Genomic DNA, 8,170 nt, shown 5'->3' on the forward strand with positions numbered 1-8,170 from the left:
ACCTGGAGAGGTTCTAGGACAGACCCCTGCCCCCAGTGAGAGTACTGCCCAGTAACCACTACCCCCTGAGCCCAACCCTCCAGCTAGTTTTTAAACTTATTTATCTGTCCACCTATCCAGAACAAAACGTCCTTGCCTGGATACAAGAATATTGTGGAAAATGGCCTTGAAAGTCATGCTAAAATGGAGATAAATTACTACTTCTGCTATCCCTTCATCCCCAAATCCAGTCATGGTGGTCATGATATTCCCTTCATAAATCTGCTTGAAATGCTTCCAATCCACCCCTTCCTCCTCCTTCCCCGCAGTGTCTTCCATGAAGACTTGCTCTGATTTTCTCAGTGAAGCTGGTATGTAGCTCCCAGATTTGCCTTTTGGCCTTTTCTGAAGGTGAGGGCAGCATTTGCCTTTCTCCAGTTGTTTTGGACCACTCCAGATCTTCAGAGTCTTTCAAAGATGGCAGAGAGTGGCCTTGTGTGGTGGGCTGGACACCAGGTGCCCACCAAGCTGCTCTATCACTCCCCTCCTCAGCGGATGGGAGGGAGAAAATAAGATGGAAAAAAAAAACCTCATGGGTTAAGATAAAGGCAGTTTAATAAAGGAAAACCAAAGGCCACACATGGAAGCAAAGGAAAAAAAAACCCGATTTATTCTCTACTTCCTATCAGCGGGCTATGTCCAGCCACTTCCCGGGAAGTAGGGCTTCAGTACCTGTAATGGTTGCTCCAGAATACAAATGATGTAATAATGAATGCTGCCCCCTCCTCCTCCTTTCTTGTAGCTTTTACTGCTGAGCAGACGTCGTATGGTACGGAATAGCCCTTCCGACAGTTTGGGTCAGCTGTCCTGGCTGTACCCCCTCCCAAGATCTTGCCTGCCCCCCGCCTGCTGGCGAGGCTCACAGAGATGGCTTTAAATAGATACAGAAGTATTCTGAAATACGGAAGGTACCTCTTCAGACTTTTGAGTTTTACTATATGATCATCCTTAGATAACAAGTTGTTAATAATACATTGAGAAACCTATCCTAAGTTTAGTCTCTAACACATGCTTGGGAAAATTTTATTTTTCAGACATGCCTCCCTGTGTATTTTTTAGCACACTAATACAGTAGACTTGAAGTTTATATCTAGTAATTTATTTAAAATCAGATGTATTGCTTAATGGCTTGGACCAAGCATTCAAAACAAAAAAATTCCTGAATTCATTCCCAGGCTCTCAAATTGCGACCTTTAAGGAGCACACTGCCTTACTTATTTTGGAAATGTGGATATTCTTACTCCTTTACTAGAGACAGACTGATCAGGATATAATATTTTCAAGATATGTATGTTAATCGTCACTGCAAATCAGATTTCGAAAAGCATTTTTCCCGTGCTATAAACAAGAATATATTTGAGAGTCACGTGTGCCAGTGTATCTGGAGTGGCATCTATTTTCTGTAGATGCTTAACTTTATAGTAAATTAATACCTGGTTAATAAGAATCGCCTGGGGTGTCTGAGTTATTTCTTAATAGCTGGGGGAGGGACAGTTCATTGGGAGGGTACAAATGTTTAATGTAACAACAAATGCAGTGAGCAGATTTGTTAGTGTTTCACAGCCATGCTCCTCCACAGTTTTTATATCTGTAAGGCACTGGAGAACATGCCTGACATTGCAGGATGTTTTCGCAGTGACCATGCAACAGACAAACCAGTCTGGGATTTTAGGTTGATGAGGATGGTGTTTTGCTTAGTATTTTTTTTCTTTTCTTAGTCTCCTGAGCTATTTGAATAATAGATACTGTTAGCAGTATTATCTTACAGGGTAATCGGTATAGCCTTGATCTGACAATGTAATGCACTCATGATGGGCTTCACTAAATATATGCCTGGATACAACTTATCTATTTTATTTTGGGAAAGTTGTGTGGGCAGCCTTTGCATGCTACTACTAGTGTGATACTGAACCATAAGTGGGTGGAATCTCATGCATTACTACTACAGGATAATTGTTCAATACCTACAGTCCAAGCATGTGCAATTAACTATTTCCAGCAATCCGGAGTTTCTTTGTGATATTGTCTTCAGGAAATTCAGGATCTAGGTTCGCAGCTGCTGTTGTGAGGCTGTATGTGGTCATACTGCTAGACACTGTGGCCATGACCTCTGATGAATTGCTATAGTGCAGCAGTGCAGCAGCTTTTTGTTGGTTTTGTTTCCCAAGCTTGATCATTTGAACTAATTACCGAAGAGACGTACAAATGAATGTACCCAGGTTCCTGGGGTCAGGGTTCCTGCAGGAGAGCACACTGCGGAGAGTGCTGTTGCCTTGCAGCGGCAGTGCTCTCTCCATTAGGATGGCTGATTGATAGCGGAAGGTGTGCAAAGCACAGAGGTGTGCAAGTAACTGCCGGGAGACATAAGCTGGGGCTGTACAGAATCTGACCCAAATCTCATCTGAAGTGTCAAGAAGAGCAATTACTTTATTATGGAGGTAAATGAGATGATTGGTGATTCAGCCTGTGTGTGCACGTATGCGCCTGCGCACGTGCCCGCGTTTTCCCATGTGAGCTACCGATCCATTGCATTCACAGTCTCCCCTTTAAGCCTGTGAATACTATGCTGAAAACTCATGGTAATAAAATCTATTATTAGCATAATACTGTTCAAAAAGGAATCATTTGGGTTCTGTCCTTTGATAGTAAAAATACTTCTCATTTATCTCTGTGACTATTCTTTAGATGAAGTAAACAAATTCTGCTCTGAAAAACATCTGTTCAGATTGCATGAATGCTAAATAGTGATGTCATCAGGGGAATTTAGAGCTGACTTTAAAATTGATGACAGTATAGAGGTCACAGAAGATCTTTATTTCTGCTCATCACCACTGGTCATGGAGTGCTACAACTTTAACTTGAGATCAGCGAGCACTTTCACTGAATAACATCGAGTATCTCTGGGGAAAAACACATATTTAAAAAATTACAAATACTGAGTTCTTGCCTAACTAGCAAAGAACAGTCATAATTCATTAAGGATCTGAACATATAAGTACATGCAATGTTAATGAAATGTTAAGTTTTTATAAACATAAACCTCTCAAATGGCAAACTAACTCCCTCAGAGTTGATGTGATACATTGGGTAATAAGTGCTTTGGTGAACCCTTTTGGAAAACAAAATATCAGTTGTTAAAAACGAATAATATCTATACATATATAACTAATATAGATACAAATAATATACATATATATTTGTATATACATGCATACTTCAGATATACAATTATATATATATTAATAACATATATGTACACACAGAAAAATATACGTGTGTGTATAAAAATAAACAGTATCCACTATCCCAATAGAAACTATCAGGAAGGAAGAACAGATGTGTTACTTCTACTAGTATTATACACTGAAATGCTGACTCTATATTTGGTATATTGATAAAGGGGACCAGTTTTTAAATATCCCCTGGAAAGCTAATGAGATTTGCATCTGTGTAGTACTTTTGGAAATTAAACCATTCATTTTAAAGTTGAATGAATGCATGTCTGATCCAACTTCTGGCTTCTGTGCTTTATTCTTCAGCAAGAATATTACTTCTTATTTAACAGATTTAAATTCTCTGCCTCTCCATTTGGCAGGTGGTGATAGGAAGCTGTGCTATCTGTGCTAAGAATCACTGCCAATGAAACGACTTTAAAAAAAAACCTCAAAAGTAAAATGAGCTCCCGTGTAGCTGCTATCATCACGTAGGTGTCTGAGGGAGGAATTGTAAAGTAGATGTAAAAATCAACTTTACAGCATTGTTTAGCAAAAGGACTCATCTAATTCTCAACTCATCTTTTCAGGTTTTTTTTCTCTTTTTTTTTTTCTCCTTATTTTTTCCATAGAAAGATGAATCATGGGTTTTTTTCTTTTTTGCCTGCTACAAATACCTTGGTGTTTTCCTTTGTCAACTTAATCATTAAATTAGAAGTATAAAACAAATAATTTTAAGTCATTTTGAAAAATTGAAGATATTAAAATTTGAAGGTATTAAATGTGCCATGCGTAAGAAAAGCAGTCATTCAAATGCAGCAAGAAGTAAAATGTAATTAAGATAATTTTAGCAGAATTTCAAGTAGTTGGATAGAAAGATACACAACTCTTCCATAGTGGGGGAAAAGGACCGTGTATCCCTTGCATTCCTAATTTTATTAAAAAGTAACACAAAATAATCAGGATACCAAGGAAGCAGTGTCACGTAGATTGGAAATGCATTTTGGACAGTTCAAAGCTTAAAGCACTCCCAAACTGTTATGATTTTATCTGAATTTTTTTTTTTAACTGAGTTCTTCCAAATGCATTAAGTGCTGCTCTATTAGTGTAGTACAAAACTCAAAGTCAGAAACAATTTTCCAGACACCTATCTGGCTTTTGTCATTGTAATATCTTGATCTTTCTTTTATAGGCTTATTTATCCTTTAATTTTCCTCTGTAGACATTTACAGGTTACTGCTCAAATGCCTAACTCTTAATATTAAATTATCAGTGCTGGCTGAAATTTGGTATTGATGGAAAAATACCTGTTTTATTTTGAATCAGAAGAAAAATTAGGAATTTCCCAGGAAGCAATTCTGATTAAAATTTAATTTGGAAGTTTAAACTATAAGGATGTTATCAGGTAATGTATTTTACTCTGCTGCAGGAGCAGGGTCCCACAGGCAGCTTCAGTCCCTGTCATGGTTTGTGAGCGGGGGATCTGGCTTACAAAGAGACAGCAGAGTTTCTATGGAATCTCTTAGGTATAGCTGAACTCAGGATTGGGTTAACTTAAATTGGTTAAATCAAGACGAGAGGCATTTGATTTTGGTAAAGGCTTCAGTATGAGGCCAATCACTCTGATTGGTTTGTCTGCTAGAAAAATAAAAACTATGAGACGGACATTAAAGCTCTGCATGGGAAGAGTGATGGTACCAGTACTCCTGATGCTCTGACAGCCTGACAGCCTTCACCTGTAGAGATTGTTCCTCTCCAGTGAGTAAAAGCACACTGTAATTTTGACCTCCGGCACACGAAAAACTGTGCATGTGCGTACATATACACATATATGAACACACTTTTGAGTTATTAAGAACTGAAGACCTGTGACAGAAGACATAAACATTGATGGTATCCATGAGCCTAAGGATTATTCTGGGTTTTGCTGATGAATCGGCTCTTAGGCTTTAATACTGCCTTGCTTAAACTACGTTTTTGCAGAAGAATTATTATATAATGACTATCTCTGCCGCCTTCGTAATATACTGATGGTCTTGACAGCTTTTCAGGAGACATATGGGACTTATTTGTTAACTGTCCCAGGAGGGATGTCATGATGATAAATAATGACTGTATCATCCAGGGTTGTCTCTAGAGTGACGTTCCCTCTGGAACAGTGACTGGGGGAAAAGTGGCTAATGGCCCAAACTGAATTGACACACTGACTGAAGTTTTCATATGACAGTATATCAGGCTAAAGGCGGGTTCTGTACACTGGTATGCGTCACCTCGCCAAGTGTGTCATCCAAATAATTTCCTGACATAGTTTATTCAACAGCTTTTCCCACTTTCCTCTGACCTTATTCCTGGCTACAAATGGTGCGGCATCCATTTGTAATGTGTGATGGAAGCATCTGGCTTCTAGGCTGTACCTAAGCATGTTAAGCAAAAACACAGTAATGCCTGGACATGTCAGGTGGACAATGCTGGAAATAGTTGCTAGTTTAACTGTATCAAAAGTTAATATTAAAGTTAAATTTACATAAGTAACCCATGTGTTTTCTTGGGATATCCAGAACAAAACTTTCATGTGTCCATGTATGAAATGCGTCTTACAGCCTTGCAGGCCTTACGCTGTCATATGTGGATTTTTTGTGCCTGACTCACAAAGATGAAAGACCTGATAGTTTCAGATGATCTGCAATGGCTGCGCAGGCAGGCAGCTGGAGTGGGAGTGTGAAGGAGGAAGGAACAAACATTAAAAACTTATAGGTTCTGGGAATTAATTATATGTTATCCACAAAACACATTAACAGACTTGAAGGAAAGAAAAGTCATTTTCCTCCTTACAGGTTTCTAAACTCCCGGTTCACCTCTGTGCTGGGGTGTTTTCCAACAGAGACATCTCATGATTAATTATCTTACATTAAATTTTTGTCATTTCCAGCAAAAATAATGACACATTTTGCTGGCAGGAGATTGCTTAAAACATCGTTTTCCATATTGTCTGTTTCCATTTATTCTTGTGAATAGATATGCCTGTGCACATATTCAGAATATACAACATTTACACAAAATTGTAGAGAGCTCTGCAACAACAAACATAAATAACAATATCAGAGCAATAATATTCTTTAAAAGATTGTTTGCAAAATTTGTTCCTGCACCTCTGGCAAACCTACAGCATTCAGTCAGAAACATCCTTTTGTGATGAATTCTTCAAACACCAAGTTAGTGAAAGGAGAATAAAATGTTCATTGCTCTACTACAGACTAGCTATGGACTAGGTCCAAGCCTCAATATAGTCAGCAGAAGACTCTCACTGAACTGGGATCTTGGAGCAGACTTTACCTGAATCAAGGAAATTATTTTTTGTTAAAACTTTGTTCATTTATTTTATTAAAATTTTAAAGATAATTTTTATTAAATTAAGAGTTTTGTGAGGTTTATAGGTTTTTTTGAGATCTTCGGTCAAAAGTTATGTTAAAATACTACTGAAAGTTTTTAATATAATTTAAATAGGAAAAAAAAAGTTGCTTTTTTCTTCTAAAGCCAAAATGAATGTTGTAGATTAGATAAATATGCTTATTTACATTTTTGGTTTGGGCAATCATCATTCTGCCAATGATTTTAATGTGGTCTGGAAAGGCTGGCATCTCAAGAGCTATGGTAACATTTGCTTTCTGCTCAGAAGCAGCATGGAGCTGGAACTGGGGAGGAGTGAAACAGGAGGTGCTGCTTGATCCAAATAATACACAGGAGTTGTAATGTGAAGTACTGCCTGGACACTCCGTTTGGTTGTGTAGTGGATGTGACAGTCCTGTTGGACAGCTGGAAAGCAGCCCTTAGCTTTGCAGTTGTTCAAAGGTCCCTGGAAGTATTAAGAAAACGTGCAGACGTGGCACTCCAGGGCATGGTTTAGGAGGCATGGTGGTGTTGGGTTGGCGGTTGGACTTGATGATCCTAGAGGTCTTTTCCAACCTTAAGGATTCTGTGATTCAAGCCTGCTCATCTGGTGAACTTGTCAAAGTTCACTGTTGGAAGTGCAGGGACTGAAGGACAGGGCAGTGTTGCCGGGGTTTCACAGTGTCTATTCAGTTTCAGGTGCAGACAGCACCCATGCGGCGTGTGTTAAGCTGCACCTTGCACTACTTTGTGCCTTCTCCCTGGGTGCCCACGGCTTTTTGCACATTCCTGCCTTTCCGCAGCTGGTGCTCTGCATGTGCCCGCAGATGCTCCACCGACGTGGGGTGGTGGGAGAGGCATGCTCTCTCACATGGCGTGCACGCATCCTGCAGAAAAGTCCCTCAAGCCTTTCCTCAGGAGACTGCTATACTCAGTGTGAGAAACCCCACTTGTCAGGCCCCGACACTTTGGGGATTTGATGTCCATAATCAGAAGTTATTTGTTTATTTAATCTTAATTCCGTGCCTGCATTCAAGGCAGTGGCTTTGTGCATGTGTTTACTCACTCTTATATGCACACTCACATTCTTGTACCCTAGGGTCATTGTACATTTAGCTGGAAAAACACATGTATGTGTAATGTGCTGTTAATATTTAATCAAACTCCCTAGTAAGATTTCCACCAAGCTAATGCTCAGAAAACTGAATATATTAAAAAAAAAAGAAGACAACTGTCATCAATGGGGTTATTTTGTAAAGCCCCAAGTGAATTAGGTTTCTGCACTTTTAGGTATGATGGAGAAAATACTGTAGAGAACACCCTCTTTGCTGTGTATCAGCATGTTTGTAAATGACGAATGACAAAGCTGGGGAGGCCCATACTGCAGATACAATTCCCACTCTGTTTTATATTGTCGAACAACATATGCTTGTATGAGTTAGTGTCCCATCATAAATTCAAGCCTTCAGGCCAATTCTGACAAATTGTAAATGTAATTTAATTACATTGGGGGGGGAACAAAGACATTTCTC

The sequence above is a fragment of the Phalacrocorax aristotelis genome, chromosome 2 (genome assembly GCF_949628215.1).
Source record: "Phalacrocorax aristotelis chromosome 2, bGulAri2.1, whole genome shotgun sequence".
Taxonomy (NCBI): Eukaryota; Metazoa; Chordata; class Aves; order Suliformes; family Phalacrocoracidae; genus Phalacrocorax; species Phalacrocorax aristotelis.